Here is a 23,913-nt window from a genome sequence, read left to right as displayed (position 1 = left end):
TTGGGTTGGATGTGGAGGATGGTGATGCTGTTGTGACTATCGGAGGCGGGGAAGAAGATCTGAGGCCTCTGGAAATGGCGCCGAGGGTACTGCTCCGCTGTGATGGACGGTTCCATCATTGGAACAGCTCTGATGAGGTGTACGGTAGCGAGGCTGAAGCAGGACAAGACAGACAACGTTAATCTGAAGTGGGACTCTAATATCATCTGCAATAGATGATGTAAAATACAGCACCAAAAAGTTCTAGATGTAAAATGCATCTCAGCCGGCCCACGGCCGCTCCGACAGATGCTATAAATTTTGTTCACTCTTAACTTAACTGAAGAAACTAAACTTTACAGTCGAAACTGAATTTTACTGTCGAAACTGATTGAACTAGTAGCGGAGCATTGCAATAGATGTTTAGGGCGTTCGAGCACTAGTAGTAGAGAATAAGTGATCTAAATCAGCAGACGCTCTAGCAGGGAACACACTAGCAGAGAGCAAGTCGGGCAGCAGCACCGCGAGCGAGTGCTAAAGCAGCAACTCCTGTAGTTGCTAGAGATCGTGCAGCAGCAACAGCGCGAGTGAGAGCAAGAGCAGAGCAGCAGCACGAACGAGAGAAAGAGCGGAGCAGCAGCGTGACCGACAGCAATAGCAGAGAAGGGCGTCAGCACGAACGAAAGCCGGAGCAGCAGCAGGAGCAGCTGCAGCTAGTGCCGGTGTGGAAGTCGCCGCCGAAGAAGCAATGACATGGAGGAGAGACGGCGTGGATGAAGTGGCCGGCGATGGTGCCGTCGATGGAGACCCGCCATGGTTGCTCGGTATCGAGCACCGGCGGCCCTGTGAGATCGAATAAAAGATAAAATGCAGTAGTGAGTGCAGAACCTCCTTGGTGGTGCCGAGTGGGCCTCGGCTTCATCAGAGGAATTGGTGAGGGTGCTGCGGTTCCGGTGGGGCAGGTCAAGACGGCGCTGTCGAGATGGAGGTGGCGCGATAGACGAGGCGAATGTCAGGGCAGCTCCTTGGAGGTGGAGGACGGGGCGGCTGATCCGCGAGATGACGAGATCGATAATGCATCCTCATCCGGTGCAGTCGATGAGGGAGAGCGAGATGTTGTGGTGGACGCCATCGTCGGGGAAGAGTCTCCGGCTGGGTGGCGGTCGGGAGGCCGACGGAGGAGCATGGGGTTTCGCGGGTTTTGGCGGCCTCGGTGTACGAATGGGGGAATGAAGGTGAAGGTAGGGGGAGCCATGGCTTATGGACGCGGTTGTCCGAAATGTAGGGTAAGTTACCAGCATACCCCCTCCTTTTTTGACACCGCGACGTCAAGCTGGCATTTCCGGCTGAGGGGTAGAAGGGGGATTTCGCGTGTCTGGGCTGCGGGACCGATTTCGGATGAGGGGGGAGTTTTCTCACGGGTCGAAATTTCGGGATAACAAGGCGCGACGTGGGTTGAAGAGGCAGGAGTTTCAAAGCATATGAGACAAAACATATTCGAGCTTGAAAATTTTGGGATAACAAGGCACGGATTCCTTGTTCGGCAGAACAAACTTAACGTGTACAAAAAAACAATTCATACAAGACACAAGAGATTCATTTCCCCTTTTACTATATTGCTATAGATGTCATTCAAGAAACTACAAGAAAAATGTAAAAAAATCGGGAGAACAAGATTACCCTGTACGGTACCAAATCGATTCGCACTTCCCTCAACAACAACAAAAAACAAATCAACTCCCACCAAAAGAAAGAGTCATGTCCCTTTTTATATGATTACAAATGCCAGGATCTCGAATTTCAATTTTTGAAGCCACGTTATGTTGAATTCGAATATATCGTTAGGTGACCTTGCGGTTTATAATGGATGCAGTCCTACATTTTGATCTTCCATCATATATGAACATTTTACTCCACCCTACGAACATACATATTGTCGTCTACAATATGGACTAAATTTGAATCAATTTTCCTTATTTTAATATGATTGTTGTCAAGTTATACAATAATTTAAATATTATCTTGATAACAAAAAACATGCATATAGCAGTAATCACATTTCACTATACTACATGTACCATACGATCTCCAATTCAAATATTTGTATCCATTTTATGTTGAATTCAAATCAGAGTACATTAGTCTAGGTAGCGAGATGTTTGGGATAATCTAAACCCTATTTTCGTATGTATATTTTTTTGGCCGAATTGGGACAAGTTTTGGTATAAGCTTCTTCCAAAACTGGAGATTCTGTCAACAAGCCTCGTGGTACCGTGAGGGAACGTGTCACCTTTGTGTGTGAAACGATATACGCTGCCTCCCCTGATTTTCTTTACAAAGGCAACATAGAACTATATGGGTGCCCTGTTAAATTTTGGAATTATTCCGGGTTCGTTTGGCCTTTCTTATACATTAATTGAGTTTTGGGACATTTAATGTGCATAATCCAAATTTGAACTGCAAGCACATGCTCCGGTGCATCAAAGTTGGTTCAAAAATCACATGTGTGTCCTTGGGTGAATTTCTAGGTCCCATGCAAGAAATGGGAATGAAATTCAAACATCTTGGCATCGTGACTCAGCCGAGAACATTGAGAAACTCGGTTTTAAAATTCATGTAAATCCAAAACACGCCTGAAAATCATGAAACTTGGCATGGTGTCATGTCATGGTACTACCATGCCGTGGTAAAAAAATTGGCCGAATTGGAACAAATGTTGGTATAAGCTTCTTGCAAACTGGAGCTTCTCTCAAGAAGGCTCGTGGTTCTGAGAGGGAACGTGTCACCCTTGAGTGTGAAACAATATACGCTGCCCCCTTTAGTTTCTTTACAGAGGAAACATAGAACTACATGAGTGCCCCGTTAAATTTTGGAATTATTCTGGGTTCGTTTGGCCTTTTTATACATTAGTTGAGTTTCTAGTCATTTAATGTGCATAATTTAAATTTGAATTACAAGCACATGCTCCCGTGCACCAAAGTTGGTTGAAAAATCACATGTGTGTCCTCAGGTGAATTTCAAGGTCCCATGCAAGAAATGGGAATGAAATTCAAACATTTGGGCATCGTGGCTCGGCCGAGAACATTGAGAAACTTGGTTTCAAAATTCATGTAAATCCAAAACACGCCTGAAAATCATGAAACTTGGCATGGTGTCATGTCATGGTACTGCCATGCCGTGGTAAAAAATTGGCCGAATTGGAACAAATGTTGGTATAAGCTTCTTGCAAATAGCAGCTTCTCTCAAGAAGACTCGTGGTTCTGAGAGGGAAGGTGTCACCTTTGAGTGTGAAACAATATAGGCTGCCCCCTTGAGTTTCTTTACAGAGGCAACATAGAACTACATGAGTGCCCTGTTAAATTTTGGAATTATTCCGGGTTCATTTGGCCTTTTTTATACATTAGTTGAGTTTCTAGTCATTTAATGTGCATAATTTAAAATTGAATTACAAGCACATGCTCCTGTGCACCAAAGTTGGTTGAAAAATCACATGTGTGCCTCAGGTGAATTTCAAGGTCCCATGCAAGAAATTGGAATGAAATTCAAACATCTGGGCATCGTGGCTCGGCCAAGAACATTGAGAAACTTGGTTTTAAAATTCTTGTAAATCCAAAACATGCCTGAAAATCATGAAACTTGGCACGGTGTCATGTCATGGTACTACCATGCTGTCGTAAAAAATTAGCCAAATAGGAACAAGTTTTGGTATAGGCTTCTTGCAAAACAGAGCTTCTCTCAAGAAGGCTCATGGTTCTGAGAGGGAACATGTCACCTTTGAGTGCAAAACAATATACCTGCCCCCTTGAGTTTCTTTATAGAGGCAACATAGAACTACATGAGTGCCCTGTTAAATTTTGGAATTATTCCGGGTTCGTTTGGCATTTTTTATACATTAATTGAGTTTGTGGTCATTTAATGTGCATAATTCAAATTTGAGCTACAAGCACATGCTCCCATGCACCAAAGTTGGTTGAAAAATCACATGTGTGTCCTCGGGTGAATTTATAGGTCCCATGCAAGAAATGGGAATGTAATTCAAACATCTGGGCATCGTGACTCGGCCGAGAACATTGAGAAACTTGGTTTTAAAGTTCTTGTAAATGCAAAACACACCTGAAAAACATGAAACTTGGCATGGTGTCATGTCATGGTACTACCATGCTGTGGTAAAAAAATTGGCAGAATAGGAACAAGTTTTGGTATAAGTTTCTTGCAAACCGGAGCTTCTCTCAAGAAGGCTCGTTGTGGGAGTCCTGGATTAGGGGGTCTCCGGACAGCCGGACTATCTCCATTGGCCGGACTGTTAGACTATGAAGATACAAGATTGAAGACTTCATCTTGTGTCCGGATGGGACTCTACTTGGCATGGAAGGCAAGCTAGGAAATACATATATGGATATATCCTCCTTTGTAACCGACCTTGTGTAACCCTAACCCTCTCCGGTGTCTATATAAACCGGAGGGTTTTAGTCGTAGGACAACAAATCACAACATACAATCATACCGTAGGCTAGCTTCTAGGGTTTAGCCTCTCTAATCTCGTGGTTGACCTACTCTTGTAACACCCATATCATCAATATCAATCAAGCAGGACGTAAGGTTTTACCTCCATCAAGAGGGCCCGAACCTGGGTAAAACTTCGTGTCCCTTGCCTCCTGTTACCATCGGGCCTAGACGCACAGTTCGGGACCCCCTACCCGAGATCCGTCAGTTTTGACACCGACATTGGTGCTTTCATTGAGAGTTCCTCTGTGTCGTTGCCATTAGGCTTGATGGCTCCTACTATCATCGTTAGCGATGCGGTCCAGGGTGAGACTTTTCTCCCCGGACAGATCTTCGTATTTGGCGGCTTTGCACTGCGGGCTAATTCGCTTGGCCATCTGGAGCAGATTGAAAGCTACGCCCCTGGCCATCAGGTCGGATTTGGAAGTTTGAACTACACGGCCGACATTCGCGGAGACTTGATCTTCGACGGATTCGAGCCACAGCCGGGCGCGCCGCACTGCCTCAATGGGCCTAGCCTAGCTCTGCCACCGGACGGTATTCCAGAGGCCGCGCCCACACCAGCTCCGACCCTTAGCTCGGAGCCAACTGCGCCAATCGAGGACGGGTGGCTAGACACCGCCTCAGGGGCTGCAGTCTCGACGGCGATCGAGCCAAACACCAGCATAATCCTCTGCGCAACCCGTGACTCCAAGGTGCCAGACTCTCTTCCGGACCCCGAACCATCCGCGCCCCTGCCAATCGAATCCGAGTGGGCGCCGATCATGGAATTCACCGCTGCGGATATCTTTTAGCACTCGCCCTTCGGCGACATTCTGAATTCACTAAGGTCTCTCTCTCTCGTTGTCAGGAGAGCCCTGGCCGGATTATGTCCAACAGGACTGGGATGCGGACGACGAAGAAATTCGACGCCCACCCACCACCCACTTTGTAGCCACTGTCGATGATTTAACCGACATGCTCGACTTTGACTCCGAAGACATCGACGGTATGGACGATGATGTAGGAGACGAACATGAACCAGCACCTATAGGGCACTGGAAAGCCACCTCGTCGTATGACATATACATGGTGGATACACCCAATGAAGGCAACGGCGACGAGATAGCGGAGGATGACCCCTCCAAGAAGCAACCCAAGCACTGACGTCAGCGCCGCCGCTCTATGTCCCGCCAAAGCAAAAGTGGTGATACCGGTGCAGGAGATAATAACACTCCGGATAGCGCCGAAGACAACGAAACCCCCCTCCAGCAAGAGTTAGATCAGGAGGATGAAGGTGCCAACTCTCCTGAGAGAGCGGCTGGCGGAGAGGAGGAGGATGACAATTACATGCCCCCCTCCGAAGACGAGGCAAGCCTCGGCGACGATGAATTCACTGTACCAGAGGATCTCGTCGAACAAAAGCGCTTCAAGCGCAGGCTTATGGCCACAGCAAATAGCCTGAAGAAAGAGCAGCAGCAGCTTCAAGCTGATCAAGATCTGCTAGCTGACAAATGGACTGAAGTCCTCGCAGCCGAGGAATATAAACTCGAGCGTCCCTCCAAGAGTTACCCAAGGCACAGGTTACTACCCCGACTGGAGGAAGAAGCGTATGATACGGCTGACCGGCCACCTCGTGGCCGCGATAGAGAGGCATTCCTGCCGAAAGCTCAGCCTCCACCCCAACTTCATCCAAATAAAAAGGCATGGGGAGATACGCCAGACCTGCGAGACATATTGGAGGACATAGCAAAGCACTCAAGATCGATCTACGGATCATGAGGGCGCACCACTCTACGAGACGGTAAACGTCACGCCGGATATAGTAAAAGCAAATCCGGCCGGGCCGAACACAGCGGGCACGACCCATACGAGCTGCGTCGCGATATAGCCCAATACAGAGGCGCCGCACACCCCTTATGCTTCACAGACGAAGTAATGGAACATCAATTCCCAGAAGGTTTCAAACCTTTAAACATTGAATCATACGACGGCACAACGGATCCCGCGGTATGGATTGAGGACTTCCTCCTCCACATCCACATGGCACCCCAGACAAGCCAGCCAATCACACCAACAGGGATTGTTGGGTGTTCAAGCAGGCCGGCAAGTTAATCGCTGAAAACAATGACAAGGGGCCGCATAGCGATGACGAGGAAGAACCCCCGCAGCCGCACACTGGAGGACAGAAGAGGTTTCCCCCGCAAGTGCGGATGGTGAACATGATATACGCAACCCACATCCCCAAGAGGGAGCGGAAGCGTGCGCTCAGGGACGTATATGCGTTGGAGCAAGTCGCCCCGAAGTTCAACCCTTGGTCCTGCTGTCCGATCACCTTTGATCGCAGGGACCACCCCACTAGTATCCGTCACAGCGGATTCACCGCACTGGTCCTAGACCCAATCATCGACGGATTTCACCTCACTCGAGTCCTCATGGACGGCGGCAGCAGCCTGAACCTGCTTTATCAGGACACAGTGCACAAAATGGGTATAGACCCCTCAAGGATCAAACCCACAAAGACGACCTTTAAAGGCGTCATTCCAGGCGTAGAGGCCCACTGCACAGGCTCAATTACACTGGAAGTGGTCTTCGGATCCCCGGATAACTTCTGATGCGAAGAGTTAATCTTCAATATAGTCCCGTTCCGCAGTGGTTATCACGCACTGCTCGGACGAACCGCATTCGCTAGATTCAATGCGGTACCACATTATGCATACCTCAAGCTCAAGATGCCAGGACCTCGCGGAGTTATTATAGTCAATGGAAACACAGAGCGCCCTCTCCGAACAGAGGAGCACACTGCGGCCCTCGCAGCAGAAGCGCAAAGTAGCCTCTCAAGGCAATCTACCAGTTCGGCGTTTCAATGCCCGGACACCTTCAAGCGCGCTCGGGGCAATCGGCAAATAGACCGCCTGGCGCGATCTGAGCTCGCGTAGCAATACGACGGCCACCCCAATCCCAGCCCAGTGACGTTGTTTGTGCCATGCGTACATCATTACGCATTAAAAATACCATGAGCACAGATGGGGAGGGGGAGGCACAACTACGACACGTCCCAAAACGCGGCCTAAACCGCACCAGGGGCTTCCCGTTTGGTTATATTTCTTTTTCTTTCAGGACTTCTATCTCTGGAAACACTGTCCAGCAGCTCTATTGCCGAACACATGATACATCAACCAAGGAGGCCGACGACTATGGAATTCCCAGGTGGATTACAGATTTCACATAATTCCTTAGCTCGCCCTTGGAAGGGACATAGTCCTACTCTTTTGCTCATTACACTATCTGTAGCACTCTGCTTTAATGCAATTTTTTAATATACAATGCATGACATTACGATTATTATCGCATTTTTGTTATATGTATACATACCTATGTGTTCATTAATGACGCCTAGCAACCGTACACTCTGGTACGGCCAATGCACCTGGGGCTTACGTACCCACAATATGGTGTGAAAAGTCCGAACACTTTCACAAGTGCGGCACCCCAAACTTATAGCATTATATGCATCAGCTCTGAATCATGTCTTTGGTCAAATGTTGGGTTTGCCCGGCTCCTATGTTTTGGTACCTTAGGTTCCGCTCTATCGGCTAAGGTAGCGCTAGGAGAACTACTGCAATTGTGCCCCGGTTCTGCCGGGCCGAGCACCTCAGTAGAGAAAGCTAAAACTGACTATCATGATAAGGTGAGAGACTGGTCGCTGTTCGGCAAGGTTTTTCAAGTCCCTAAAGACTTATGCCGCTTAGGGCGAGGGGCCGGCTCCGTTCGGCTTACAGGCGTGTATCGCGCCCTGAATTCGGCCTTCCAAATACCAGGGGCTTCACCGAAATTTAAAATTATAGAATTCCATGGCTAAGTGAGAGTGATAAAGCATTATTAGTCCGGTTGCCTTGTTCTTTGTGCTGAGCACCTCCCTCGAAGGACCCAAACATGGGAACAAGAGTGCTCAAGTTTATCCCGAACACCCCGGCACTCGTGGCATGGGGGCAGAAGCCGAGGACTAGCCATCTCTCAGATTGGATAAACAGCCAAACAGAAGGTAATATTTTAAATTCACACAAGCGTTGCATAGCGCATATGAAACAAGTTTTCATTACACAGGATAAAAAACGAGCAAGTCTCATTCAAATATTACATTTTTTGAACACTCATCCGCGATAAGACGGGCGCCCGGCAGGACACCCTTGTAGTACATCTCGGGGTGGCGGTGCTCCTTGCCCTCCGGCGGCCCCTCCTTGATAAGCTTCACAGCGTCTAGCTTGACCCACTGCATTTTCACACGGGCGAATGCCCGGCGTGCACCTTTAATGTAGATAGATTGCTTGACGACCTCCAGCCATGGGCATGCATCCACAAGCCGCCTCACCAGGCCGAAGAAGCTGTTTGGAAGGGCGTCGCCAGGCCACAACCGGACTATGAAGCCCTTCATGGTCTGATCGGCCGCCTTATGTAGCTCGGCCATCTGCTTCAGCTGGTCGCTCATTGGCACCGGCTGTTCGGCCTTAGCATACTAAGCCCAGAACAGCTTCTCCGTCGAGCTTCCGTCCTCGGCCTGGTAGAATAGTGCGGCATCGGACACACTGTGGGGCAAATCTGCGAATGCTCCTGAAGAGCTCCGGATTCGGGTAAGTAATCGGTAATTCACCGTTGCAAGCTTGCTTTGGATATCGAAAGCCTTACACGCCGCTATCTTCTTCATCATGTCGATCTCCTGAAGGGCCTTCTGGGCCTCGGCCTTGGCACTCTTCGCGCTCTCACGGGCTGCGACAAGCTCAGACTCTCTCATCTTCAAGTCAAGCTCCAACGCCTCGTGCTTCATCACGAGAGCTTGGATCTCTTGCTGCACCTCGCCCACCCGAGCCTCGTGCCTCTCTCGCTCGGTACGCTCCTGGGCCGCCTTTTCTTCGGCCTGGGACAGCGCTTGCTTCAGGGTCGCCACCTCGGTCGTGGCCCCTGGCAAACATACAATGATCCTGTCATTTAGCAATCGCGTCCTTTTTCTCATCTACAGACGGGGTATCACTTACCCTTGTTCTCCTCGAGCTGCCTCTTAGCAAGGTCGAGCTCCTTCTGGGACCCCTCGAGGGCCTCCTTCAGTACGGCGACCTCCGCAGTCAATGTGGTGGACGCCAGCAGTGAAGCCTGCATATGCATATTGACATACTTATATTAGACTCCTGCGATGTTATTTGATCCTTTGTTCGGCTTTTCTTTGTGAACACCGAACAAAGCATCAGGGGCTACTGTCTATGCGGTAATATTTCTACTACATTTTAAAACACTTACCTCGAAGCCTGTTAGTACAGGCTTCAGTCAATCCGCTCTTGGAAGCGCACTCATGATAGTGCGGTGCTCCTCCTCGATGGAAGCGCTGCAAAGCGCTTCCAACATAGTGTCCGGCGCCTCTGGGTGGACAGAGGTCACTGGCACAGGCGTCTCACCCTCCTTAGAAGGGCACCGCCTGCTCGAGCTCGGATCCGTTGGAGGGTCCGGCGCGGTGTTCGGCTGAGGGCCGAACTTGGAGCTCTCGGGGACCCCGTCCCCTCGGCTCCCGGAGTCCGGAAGGTCGCCTTGAGGCGCCTCCGGGACTGTCCCCCCTTGATCCTCGCCGGATGAGGGGAGGTGGCGGTCGGGACTGGATCGCTGTCCATGTCTGACGAGCCTAGGGAGCCGTCCGAGGATACCTCGATATTGGCTCGGGGCGGCCTGTACAATTGAGTTCAGTGTTAAGGAAAGCAATGCGACAAAGGAATCCTATGGGTTACTTTGGTATCCAAACACTTACGATCTCCCCTAGGGCTTTCCCCTGGGCAACCACTCGTCTTCACTTTTGTCGGCGGCGGTAGAGCTATCCGGAAGGAGCGTCCTTCCCTTCTTGGACCCTTCGGCCTCCCCAGTTGGGGCGGCCTTCCTTTTCTCGTCTCCCCCAGTCGGTAGGGGAGCCTCTTCTTCCTCTTCCTCGTCTTCGGGGGAAGAGTGCACCGCAGAGTCATCGGATGGTGAGTCCGACGACGCCTGGCGTCGGGAACTCTTTCGAGCTCCCTTCGCCTTCTTGGTCTTTTCCGGCACCTTATAAGGGGCCGGAGTCAGCATCTTCATCAGAAGAGCGTCTGCAGGGCCTTCGGGCAAGGGAGCCGGATAGTCGATCTGTCCAGCCATCTTCTGTCAGTCCTGTCAAAATTACGGGAGTTTAGATCCCGCATAGAGCCAATCTATATATATATAACAAATATCCTGTAAGAGGTAAAACAACTTGCCGCACTGGTGTGGCGCTTCGCGCTGAATCCGTGATCCTCAGTAATGGGGGGAGGGACCGCGGCGCCCTTGAACAGCACCCTCCAGGCATCTTCATGAGTCGTGTCGAAGAGCCTGTTCAGAGTTTGGTGCTGCGCCGGATTGAACTCCCACAAGGTAAACTCCCGTTGTTGGCACGGGAGTATCCGGCGAACGAGCATAACCTGGACTATGTTGACAAGCTTGAGCTTCTTATCCACCATGTTCTGAATACATGACTGGAGTCCGGTCAGCTCTTTTGAATTACCCCAGGACAGGCCCTTCTCTTTCCAGGAGGTGAGTCGCATGGGGATGCCAAATTGGAACTCGGGGGCCGCTACCCATGCGGGGTCGCGTGGCTCAGTGATATAGAACCACCCCGATTGCCACCCCTTTATGGTGTCCACAAAGGTGCCCTCGAGCCATGTGATGTTGGGCATCTTGCCCACCATGGCGCCTTCACACTCCGCCTGGCGGCCGCTCACTACCTTCGGCTTGACATTGAAGGTCTTCAGCCATAGGCCGAAGTGGGGCTTGATGCGGAGGAAGGCCTCGCACATGACGATAAACACCGAGATGTTGAGGATGAAGTTTGGGGCTAGATCATGGAAATCCAGGCCGTAATAAAACATGAGCCCCCGGACGAAGGGATGGAGAGGGAATCCTAGTCCGCGGAGGAAATGGGTGAGGAATACCACCCTCTCATGGGGCTCGGGGGTGGGGATGAGCTGTCCCTCATCTGGGAGCCGGTGCGCGATGTCGTCGTGCAGGTATCCGGCTCTCCTTAGTTTCTTGATGTCTCCCTCCGTGACGGAGGAGACCATCCACTTGCCTCCCGCTCCGGACATGGTTGGAGAAGGTTGAGATGGAAGTGAGGACTTGGGCGCTAGGGCTCGAGTATGCGGGAGCGGATGAGCAGAGGAGGAAGAAGGCGTGGATAGAAAGGTGAATCCTTATCCCTTTATATGGGCGGACAAAATTAAACATCCCCACTTGCCTAGTAAAACACGCTTATCCCCCAAGCGCTGCAATTGATGGCGTGGTTGGGTTACCCACGCCCGTATTGATGAGAATCCCATAATAAGGGGACACGAAATCTGCTTTGACAAGACATGTCGAAAAACTGCCTCGCATTATGTGCGGGGCTGGTTAAAAGAAACGGATCGAATAATCATCGGGCCATGACGTAACGTCCTGTTGCCGAAACAAGCTAACGGAATAGATCTGCGAAAACATTATTCTCTCTACGGTGAAATGTGGGACTTATTTTGCAGGCTCGGACACTATCCTCGTATTCAATTTCTTCTGTAATGTATTCGGCGAAGGAACCCGCCTTGCAATGCAAAAGACAACAGCGCGCCGGACTCATCGTCATTAAAGCCTGGTTCAGGGGCTACTGTGGGAGTCCTGGATTAGGGGGTCTCCGGACAGCCGGACTATTAGACTATGAAGATACAAGATTGAAGACTTCGTCTCGTGTCCGAATGGGACTCTACTTGGCGTGGAAGGCAAGCTAGGCAATACGTATATGGATATCTCCTCTTTTGTAACCGACCTTGTGTAACCCTAACCCTCTCCGGTGTCTATATAAACCGGAGGGTTTTAGTCTGTAGGACAATGAATCACAACAAACAATCATACCGTAGGCTAGCTTCTAGGGTTTAGCCTCTCTGATCTCGTGGTAGATCTACTCTTGTAACACCCATATCATCAATATCAATCTAGCAGGACGTAGGGTTTTACCTCCATCAAGAGGGCCCGAACCTGGGTAAAACTTCGTGTCCCTTGCCTCCTATTACCATCCGTCCTAGACGCACAGTTCGGGACCCCCTACCCGAGATCCGCCGGTTTTGACACCAACACTCGTGGTTCTGAGAGGGAACGTGTCACCTTTGTGTGCATAATTCAAATTAGAAATACAAGCACATGCTCCAGTGCACCAAAGCTGGTTGAAAAATCACATGTGTGTCCTCGGGTAAATTTCTAGGTCCCATGGAAGAAATGGGAATGAAATTCAAAGATCTGGGCGTCGTGGCTCGGCTGGAAACATTGTGAAAATTGGTTTTTTAATTCCTGTAAATCCAAAACAAGCATGAAAATCATGAAACTTGGCTTGGTGTCATGACATGGAACCAACATGTTGTGGTAATTTTGCTGCCCGATTTGCGAAGGCGCACACATTAACAATCAACAAAGTCATTTTGGAACAAGTGTTGTCACGTTACAATCGGAAACACAAGTATTATTGAAACCATGGGCATTCTATTTACCATTTACGTGTCGCACGCGTCCCCATTTTTTATTAGCTAGGAGGCACCGTGCAGGGTAGCTATTTGAGTACGGGAGGCATGCGATCAGACCCCTGCGCGTGCTTATCGGGAGGAGAGCCCTTTGTCCTCCATCTTCCGTCCACCTCTCTCCCAAGGTCTCCATCAATGGCGTCCGAGCCTCCGTTTAATGGTGTGGCTATGTCTCACTCGACTGAGATTTAAGAGAGAAAAAGGAAAATCTAAAAAGAAAATTTTGCACGGATCTTGATGTAAGATCCGATGGACCTATATAGCATCTACCGCGACTTACAACAAGACTGGTGAATATATATAAGGACGACGAGAGTGGATAATAATTGTCTTACATAATTAGGAAGATAATTAAAAAGCCACATGCGGATACGCCCGAAATACACAAGGGCAAAAGAAGAAGGAAGACGCATACAACGATCTGGCTCGCTGATCTCTACTTTATTTGTGCACTGCAGGTCGCGGAGACTAGTTCTCACGGCGAGTGGCGATGATCTCTTTCATCAGTTTCATGTCCTTAATACACTTCTTGGCAGCATCCCGTGCTTCCTCCACCAGCCTTTCGCGCTCGATGCGGAGCATGGCATTCTCGTCCATAAGTTTCTTTACGATGACGCTTGTCCTCTGCAAGAAGGCAACGGTCTCCTCCGCCTGCTTCGCCCTTTCGGTGATCTTCGCCCTTAGTAGGTCATGCTCAGCCCGGAGCTTTGCATTGCCCTCCCCCAGTTGTTGGATGACACCGGTAGCCTCGTCCTGCAACCTCGCCCAGCCGGAGATCTGATCCATCTCGCTATGGACGATCGCATGCATGCGCCTGTAAGAGTCTTCGCCTGCCCGCGAGAAATTTTCCCAGGCCACCGCGGCACGGCAGGACCTCTGTGCTGCTTCGACGGCACGGCGGGACATCTCTGCTACTTCCGCGGTGCGGCCGGACCAATCTGCTACATCGACGGTGCGGCAAGACCTACATGCTGCTTCGGCGACGCAGCAGGACCTCTCTATTGCTACTGCTGTGCGGCTGGACATGTCGGCTTCTTTCGCGGTGAGGCGGGACATCTCTCGTGCTTCCTCTTCCATGCTTGCCTCTCCCTGGTGGAAATCTCTCGACCCAGAACTCACGCTGGCCATGACAGATGCAAAGGAATGATGCTGAATGACTTGATTGTTTTTTGTGGATGAGGAGTTGAGGAGGAATGTGCAGTCATCTTGGCATAGTAGTATTTATAACTGAGTACTACTAATACACTCCTAAGTGGGAAACTGTTTAGGTTGTGATCGGTGTGAACAGGTTTTCAATTAAATATAGCGTGGTAGTAATTTCGAATGTGACGAGACACAAGCTCAAAATTTATTGACGGTACTAGTTTCGAAGTGCGGCACTATTCCCGGATGGCGTAATGTGGGCACGTGTTCTCGACCGTGGTGTAGCATATGCCATGTTACTACTTCTTTTTCTACTGTTGTGTACGTGCAATAACTAGCACCATCGGATACATATCTTATGGTTATTGGGGTGTTCGACAGCAATAGCCTCGTGGCGAGCTATAGACTAGTATTTTTTTCACACGCATTACATCGACACATATCATCTCTCTCCCACTTCCCACGCACACACCTATCTCTCGGGACTTCTCGCACACACCATCTCTAGCTCCCTAGGTCGATGCCACCCACATACACTTGTACTCTGAGTTTAGTACGTTATACAGGAACAGAAGAGGTGCACGCACGCACTCGTCCTCTCTCACACACGCATCTGTAGCTACAAATTGTAGTGTTCTCAACCATCCAATTGGCTCTATCATAGGTTTCACGTTGCTCCTTGGACTTGAGATTGAGAAGTTTAAAACACAGAGGCTAAGATGGAGGCATGAGGTTTTGGTTAATATGCAAGCCGCACACGGCACCAACATGACATGAGCTTCGTCTGCCTGGTGCGCCTGCAGTCGGATGAGTTGTCCAAGTATAGACACAACTAGGCCCTCCTTGGTATCCGCGCCTCGACTTAGACTAGTCACAGTGTGGAGTAACTTAGAGTAGTAACATGCACATGTTACTAGTCTATGTTACTACCTCCACAGTGGGTAGTAACATATGTGTTGTGTGATATTAGGTTGTAGACTCATCTTTTTTTGATATGTGTGATATTACAGTAACTAGCTATGTTACCACATGCCTCTCTTTCTTAGGTTGTAGACTCATCTTTTTTTGATATGTGTGATATTACAGTAACTAGCTATGTTACCACATGCCTCTCTTTCTTCATTAATTACATGCCACATCATATATTTGGTCTAGATAAGTGTGATGTTATCGCCTATGTTACTCCCACTATGACCAGCCTTATGCGCAGAGACATTAGGATCAGAGGGAGTACTACTAGAAGTACTACTACTTTGATGTGTCGCGTCAACTCGCACAAGTATGCATCACTTCCTGAACAAACAAGCATATAAGCTGTTATACTTACTTATTATAAGCTATTATACTTCTTACCCAAAAGATCTTTATATCCAACAAACACAAAATATCCATTTGACTGTTGAAAATTACTTTAACTGCTGATCTGATGTCGAAGTAATTGCTGCATGCCACCAAAGCCCACCATCTCTTAAGCTAAAGTAGACCGAGCTAACCCCTATATTAGCATATTACTAAGATAAACAGAAGGCATTGTAGAATCATTTAGGACGTGAGCTTGTCAATCTGAATGTGGAGGGACACAAGCTTAGCCCCGGCCAGCAGCTTGGGCGGAACTGTGAAGAAGGTCAGCTCATGCACGGCGATGTCGCGCGGGATCCTTGCTACTTGTCACCTCCATTTCCACCTTGACGGTGTCGGTCCTGAGTTTGGGCTCCCCCAGCGGGCCATTCACCCACAGCTTGGCCACGTAGTGCTGCAGATGGGCGAACCCGCTCTGAGGCAGATGACTGACACGGCGATAGGCGCGCCGATGTCGAGCATGCCGTCGACCAAGAAAAACGCGCGGCCGTCCTCGTCTGCGAACAACAAGAGCCGTGACTCCGACAGTGGCACTTGCAGCTGGAGCACCTTGTCGTACTAGATCCTGTGCATAGGCATGGGATGCACGGTGCTGATGTGGTGGGAGAGCACCGGCGTCGGGCCTTCGTAGCCGCACACGGGGCATTTGCAGGGCGCGAGCGACACACGCTCCGGTGATCGGCGAGCTTGTGGCAAGTGGCATAGAGCCAATAGCCTTTGTGTGGGAACTCCGCCTCACCGAGGAGAGGACGGCGTCCACCACCGTGTTCCGCATGTCGAAGCCACCACCACACTCACACTTCTGGCACTGCCGCTGGTTCTCGGGGCGCTCGACGCGGCAGTCCACGCAGGCCAGTGATACGTCTCCAACGTATCTATAATTTTTGATTGCTCTATGCTATATTATCTACTGTTTTGGACATTATTGGGCTTTATTATCCACTTTTATATTATTTTTGGGACAAACCTATTAACTGGAGGCCCAGCCCAGAATTGTTGTTTTTTGCCTGTTTTAGCGTTTTGAAGAAAAAGAATATCAAACTGAGTCCAAACGGAATGAAACCTTCTGGAACGTGATTTTCTCAATGAATAAAACCACAGAGACTTGGACACTACATCAAGAAAAGAAACAGGAGGCCACGAGGTAGGGGGCGCACCCACCCCCACAAGGCACGCCCTCCACCCTTGTGGGCCCCTTGTTGCTCCACCGACGTACTCCTTCCTCCTATATATATCCACATACCCCCAAACGATCAGAGACGGGGCCAAAACCCTAATTCCACCGCCGTAACTTTCTGTATCCATGAGATCCCATCTTGGGGCCTATTCCGGAGCTCCGCCGGAGGGGGCATCGATCATGGAGGGCTTCTACATCAACACCATAGCCTCTCCGATGAAGTGTGAGTAGTTTACCTCAGACCTACGGGTCCATAGTTAGTAGCTAGATGGCTTCTTCTCTCTTTTTAGATCTCAATACAACGTTCTCCCCCTCTCTTGTGGAGAACTATTCGATGTAATCTTCTTTTTGTGGTGTGCTCATTGAGATCGATGAATTTGAGTTTATGATCAAGTCTATCTATGAATAATATTTGAATCTTCTCTGAATTCTTTTATGTATGATTGGTTATATTTGCAAGTCTCTTTGAATTATCAGTTTGGTTTGGCGTACTAGATTGATCTTTTGTTGCAATGCGAGAAGTGCTTAGCTTTGGGTTCAATCTTGCGGTGTCCTTTCGCAGTGACAGTTGGGGCAGAAAGGCATGTACCATATTGCTTCCATCGAGGATAACAAGATGGGGTTTTCTTCATATTGCATGAGTCTATCCCTCTACATCATGTCATCTTGCTTAAGGCGTTACTCTATTTTTAACTTAATACTCTAGATGCATGCTGGATAGCGGTCGATGAATGGAGTAATAGTAGTAGATGCAGGCAGGAGTCGGTCTACTTGTCTCGGACGTGATGCCTATATACATGATCATACCTAGCTTTTCTGTCAATTGCTCAACAGTAATTTGTTCACCCACCGTAGAATACTTATGCTCTTGAGAGAAGCCACTAGTGAAACCTATGGCCCCCAGGTCTATCTTTATCATATTGATCTCCTACTATTTAGCTATTTCCTTTGCTATTTACTTTGCCTTTATTTTACTTTGCATCTTTATCACAAAAATACCAAAAATATTATCTTATCATATCTATCAGATCTCACTCTCGTAAGTGGCCTTATAAGGACTGACAACCCCTATTTGCGTTTGTTGCGAGGATTTATTTGTTTTGTGCAGGTGTGAGGGACTCGCGCGTAGCCTCCTACTAGATTGATACCTTGTGAGGGAGTCCTGGATTAGGGGGTGTCCGGATAGCCGGACTATATCTTCGGCCGGACTCCTGGACTATGAAGATACAAGATTGAAGACTTCGTCCCGTGTCCGGAACTGACTTTCCTTGGCGTGGAAGGCAAGCTTGGCGATACGGATATGTAGATCTCCTACCATTGTAACCGACTCTGTGTAACCCTAGCCCTCTCTGGTGTCTATATAAACCGGAGAGTTTTAGTCAGTAGGACGAACAACATTCATACCATAGACTAGCTTCTAGGGTTTAGCCTCTCTGATCTTGTGGTAGATCTACTCTTGTGCTACCCATATCATCAATATTAATCAAGCAGGACGTAGGGTTTTACCTCCATCAAGAGGGCCCGAACCTGGGTAAAACATCGTGTCCCCTACCTCCTGTTACCATCCGGCCTAGACGCACAGTTCGGGACCCCTACCCGAGATCCGTCGGTTTTGACACCGACATTGGTGCTTTCATTGAGAGTTCCTCTGTGTCGTCACTTTTAGCCCCGATGGCTTCTCCGATCATCAACAGCGATGCGATCCAGGGTGAGACTTTTCTCCCCGGACAGATCTTCATATTCGGCGGCTTTGCACTGCGGGCCAATTCGCTTGGTCATCTGGAGCAGATCGAAAGCTACACCCCTGGCCATCAGGTCAGATTTGGAAGTTTGAACTACACGGCCGACATCCGCGGAGACTTGATCTTCGACGGATTTGAGCCACAGCCGAGTGCGCCGCACTGTCACGATAGGCATGATTTAGCTCTACCGCCGAACAGCGCCCTGGAGGCCGCAGCTGTGTCCGCTCCGACCCCTAGCTCGGAGCCGATCACACCAATCGAGGATGGTTGGTTAGACACCGCCTCGGGGGCTGCAATCTCTACGGCGATCGAGCTGAACACCAGCCCTATTCTCTGCGAAGGCCATGACTCCAAGGAGCTGGACTCCTCTCCTGACTCCGAGCCCTCTGCGCCCCTACCGATCGAACCCGATTGGGCGCCGATCATGGAGTTCACCGCCACGGACATCTTTCAGCACTCGCCCTTCGGCGATATTCTGAATTCACTAAAGTCTCTCTCTTTATCAGGAGAGCCCTGGCCGGACTATGACCGGCAGGATTGGGATGTGGACGACGAAGAAATTCGATGCCCACCCACCACCCACTTCGTAGCCACTGTCGATAATTTAAACGATGTGCTCGACTTCGACTCCAAAGACATCGACTGTATGGACGACGATGTAGGAGACGAACATGAACCAACGCCTATAAGGCGCTGGACAGCCACCTCATCTCATGATGTATACATGGTGGACACACCCAAAGGAAGCGACAACGAGGAACACAGGGATGCAACGAGGAATCATTCACTTGAAAAGCAATCAAAGCGGCGACGTAAGCGCCGCTCCAAGCCCCGCCTCGACAGAGACATCAGCCATACAGACCCAGCCATAGAGCAGGACGAGCCGGCGGACGACGAACATGCCTTCGAGCAAGCGTCCGAACAGGGCAACTTGGATAAACAAACCGAACACCCCGTCCCCGGCGAAAACAACAGTCCGGACGACCTTACGCCGGATAAACTCATGGAGCAGAAGAACCTCCACAAAAGGCTCGTCGTCACTACGCATAGCCTGAAAAAGAAGAAGCGGAAGCTAAAAACTGCGGAAGATGCACTCAGAATCAGATGGAGCAAAGTACGCAACACCGCAGATAAATATGCCGGCAGTCACCGCACAAAAAGCTATCCAAAGCCAAAGTTACTGCCTGAATTTGACAAAGAGGCCTTAGAGCCCCCGCGGTCAAAAAATAGGAAAGCCATCCGGTCGGATGGATGACCGCATGGCCAGCATGGAGCGGCAAGCGGCGCCGCACACAAGCCGGCACGCGATCCACCAAAGGATCCGCATCAAAAAGACGGCCCAGCCAGATCTATATATGGGCCAAGAAAGAAAGCTCTAGTAAGCAATGCAACACAACAAATATCTGAACATCACGGCACGCCCAAATACAAGGGTGCCGCACACCCCCTATGTTTCACCGATGAGGTGTTGGACCATGAATTTCCAGCGGGATTCAAGCCCGTAAACATAGAGGCATACGACGGAACAACAGACCCTAGGGTCTGGATCGAGGATTATATCCTCCACATACACATGGCCAGAGGAGATGACCTCCACGCCATAAAATACTTACCCCTCAAGCTTAAAGGGCCAGCCTGGCATTGGCTCAAAAGCCTTCCCGAAAACACCATTGGAAGTTGGGAAGAGCTTAAGGATGCTTTCCGGGCAAATTTTCAAGGGACCTATGTCCGCCCTCCGGATGCAGACAATCTCAGTCACATAACTCAACAGCCCGGAGAGTCAGCCCGGAAATTCTGGAACAGATTTCTTACTAAAAAGAATCAGATAGTCGACTGTCCAGACGCTGAAGCCCTAGCAGCTTTTAAGCACAACGTTCGAGACGAATGGCTCGCCAGGCACCTCGGCCAAGAAAAGCCAAGAATAATGGCCGCATTAACAGGCCTCATGACCCGCTTTTGCGCAGGAGAGGACGGCTTGTTGGCAAGATGTAGCACCAGCGACCCAAGTACATCCGAAGTTAGGGATGGAAACGGAAAACCCCGACGCAGTAAGGACCAGCGCCGGAATAAGGGAAACAGCCCAAAGAGCACGGCGGTCAATGCCAGATTCAAAAGCTCGCGGCAGAATCAGAGAAAGCCGCCCCTCAAGGATAACAGGGACGAGCTATCCAACTTAAACAAAATCTTGGACAAGATATGTCAAATACATAGTACTCCCGGGAAGCCTGCGAACCATACCCACAGAGATTGTTGGGTTTTCAAGCAAGCCGACAAGCTCAACGCCGAACACAAGGGGCTCGACACACCAAGCGAGGACGACGACGAACCCCATAAGCAGAGCACCAGGAAACAAAAGGATTTCCCACAAGAAGTCAAAACAGTAAACTTACTTCACATGACGAACAGAACGGCGCCACCAGAGATACACGCCATACGGCCTATCCCAAAGGAGTCTCTCCATTGGTTGTTAAAACCAATCACCTTCGACCATCAGGATTACTCTAGAAGTATCCGGAACGCAGGCTTGACTGCCTTGGTATCAGATCCAATAATCGGCGGACTCCGCTTTACAAATGTCTTGATGGACGACGGCAGTAGTCTAAACCTGTTATACCAGGAAACAATCTGCAACATGGGGATAGACCCAACAAAAATTCTCCATAGCAAAACCTCCTTTCAAGGGGTAATGCCAGGCCCAGATGCCCGCTGTATGGGTTCTCTCCGACTAGAAGTTATGTTCGGCTCCCCCGATAAGTTCCGTCGCGAATAGCTAACTTTCCACATCGCCCCATTCTCAAGTAGCTATCAAGCACTGCAGGGACGCGAAGCTTTCGCCCGCTTTAATGCAATACCGCATTATGCATCTCTTACGCTTAAGATGCCCGGTCCACGAGGCATAATCTCGTTAAAGGGAAAATATTGAGTGTTTCCCCCGCACAGAAAACAGAGCGGCTGCCTTAACAGCCCCACAATAAAGTGGCTTCACCGGCCAAAGCATCTAAACAGGTCGTCAAGACCACGGACACGGCTAGACGAGTCCGGCATAAACATACAATTGATAAAGGCTTAATAGCCGTATACCCCTGTACTAGGGGCTCCGCGCATATAAAACAAGAGACAATAAAGCTCAATTTTACCCATTTCGATTTATACTTCGTTTATTCAGTATAACTAATGTTCGGCATGATCTTTCTTTAACTAAGTTCCTCTCTTTTACAGATGAACACCGTGCTACGCCCGTCCAGGATACGGCACAATGGAGACACAGGCGCAGACGTGGAGCAGGGACCCGTTCCAAGGATTCTTTTCAGATTAAGACCCTGTGTAAACCTTTTTTACTGTCTCTTGTTGATACACATCCCCCGGTTTCTTCATATAACCAAGGAGGAGGCTGGCGTTTTGGCATGTGGCCACGTCAGAATTTTGCACGTACCTAGACACTAGGGGCTTATTACTAAGGGCGTTATCCCGCCCGCCCTCATCAAGACCGAATACCTTAGGGAGTGTTCGGCGTCGCGAGTTTGGCCTTATATGCATCAGCTTCGAATCATGTCTTTGGTCAAATGTTGGGTTTGCCTGGCTCCTGTGTTTTGCTGCCTTACGTTCCGCTCTATCGGCTAAGGCGGCACCAGGAGAACTACTGCGATTGTGCCCCGGTTCGGCCAGGCGAGCACCTCAGTAGAGAAAGCCGAAAACTGACTGTCATCATATAGCGTGAGACTGGTCAACCACTCGATGACTTACCGGAATCTTTAGGATTCCTCTGCATTAATGAAGGGCCGTTTCCCGGCCAGCCACATACGCGCCCCGAGTTCGCACGAGCGCAGGCGCCACCAGGGGCTATATAAGTAGCCTCACTATCAAACTCCTATGGCTAAGTGAAAGTGATAAAGCATCATAGTCCAATTGCCTAGTTCGCTGCACTATCACCTCCTTTGTAGGACCAAGACGTTGGGTCAAGTGTGAAAATGCGCCTTCTGCGAACACCCCCGCATTATGTGCGTGGGGGCTGAAGCCGACGATTGCCATCTTTCAGATTATATATATATATGTTAAACGGTCACACAGGAGGTATAATAATACTTGCAGGCACAAGTATAAAAAGCTTCCACAATTTATCAAAATATTGTTTTACAAATAATATATGCTATTCGAATATAGTATCCTTCGAGCACTGCGTCTCTATTAAATGAGCGCCTTGCAGAACTTCCTGAATATAGTGCTCGGCAGGTACTCGGCTTCCATCCAAGTCTGGAGATGCAACAGCGGTGGCTTCCATTTCCGCCCAGTGTGTCTTGACACGGGCAAGAGCCATCCGCGCACCCTCTATGCACGCTGACCTCTTCATCGCATTGATATGCGGCGCTGCACCAAGGAACTGCTGCACGAAGTTGAAATAACTTTTCAGCTTTGGCCTCTCTGGCCACAGATGACTCATGACATACTTCATGGCGAGTCCGGACAACCTATTTAGCTCGGCCCATTCGGCCAAACGATCGGCTAAGGACAGTGGACGCTCTAGATTGTGGAACTACGACCAGAAAAGCTTTTCCACTTCGCGATCTTCTTGATCTCGGGAGTGTTCGGCCGCATCTGCGGCACTCGCTGCTAAATCCATATAGGTGTCCGCCATACTCCACATCTGGTCTAACGGAGCATGTTTAGGATCACAGAACTTCCTCCGCAACATAAAGGGCTTTCCAGCCGCGATCTCTCTGGCCTGACGCAGCTCCTCCTTCATAGCTCTCATCGCAGAGCGAGCATCCTTGGCATCGGCAACGGCCTTCTTCAGGTCCGTCTGTTCCACCTGATCTTCTTTTTCAAGAAGTTTGCAACGGTCAGCAGCGTTCTTCAGCCTCAAGGCCATCTCGGCCATTTCCTTCTTGCTTCGGCAGTGAGCAGCCTGTTCGGCTTTCAGCTCTTCAATTGCCATCCCGGCAGCCGCATCACTTTTCCTGGCTTGCTCCTTGGCTCGGGCAAGTTCCGCCCGCAGATTTTCCATGGTAGCAGCACCATCTGCATCAAGCGCACACATTGTAAGATACTGGCATAAAGCTTCTCTTACCAAGCGTCGCTGAAGGAATTATATACCTTGTGCCTCGTCAGGCCGCTTGTTGACAAACTCGATGTCGGCATCTGCCACGTCAAGTTGCCGCTTTAGCTCGGCAAATCCGTCAGTCCGGCTGGCCGCCGGACACTTTGCCACCAACGTATAAAGGCAGAATATTAGACCTGGGATTATGATCCTCTGCGCGCCATCAGTTTTGACAACACACAGAGTCTCAGGGGCTACTATCTACATAGGGCGCATCTTATTTATGTGCAACTGTCCAAAAAGGGTACATTATTTCGCGTACCTCAAAACCTGTCAATAAACTCCTGACGTCCTCGTGCAATCCACTCTCCGCGGATGAAATCCTCTCAATCACCGTACCCATCAACGCACGGTGCT

The sequence above is a fragment of the Triticum urartu genome, chromosome 4, assembly GCF_003073215.2.
Source record: "Triticum urartu cultivar G1812 chromosome 4, Tu2.1, whole genome shotgun sequence".
Taxonomy (NCBI): domain Eukaryota; kingdom Viridiplantae; phylum Streptophyta; class Magnoliopsida; order Poales; family Poaceae; genus Triticum; species Triticum urartu.
The sequence above is the reverse complement of the archived record's forward strand: the minus strand, read 5'-3'. Positions refer to the sequence as shown.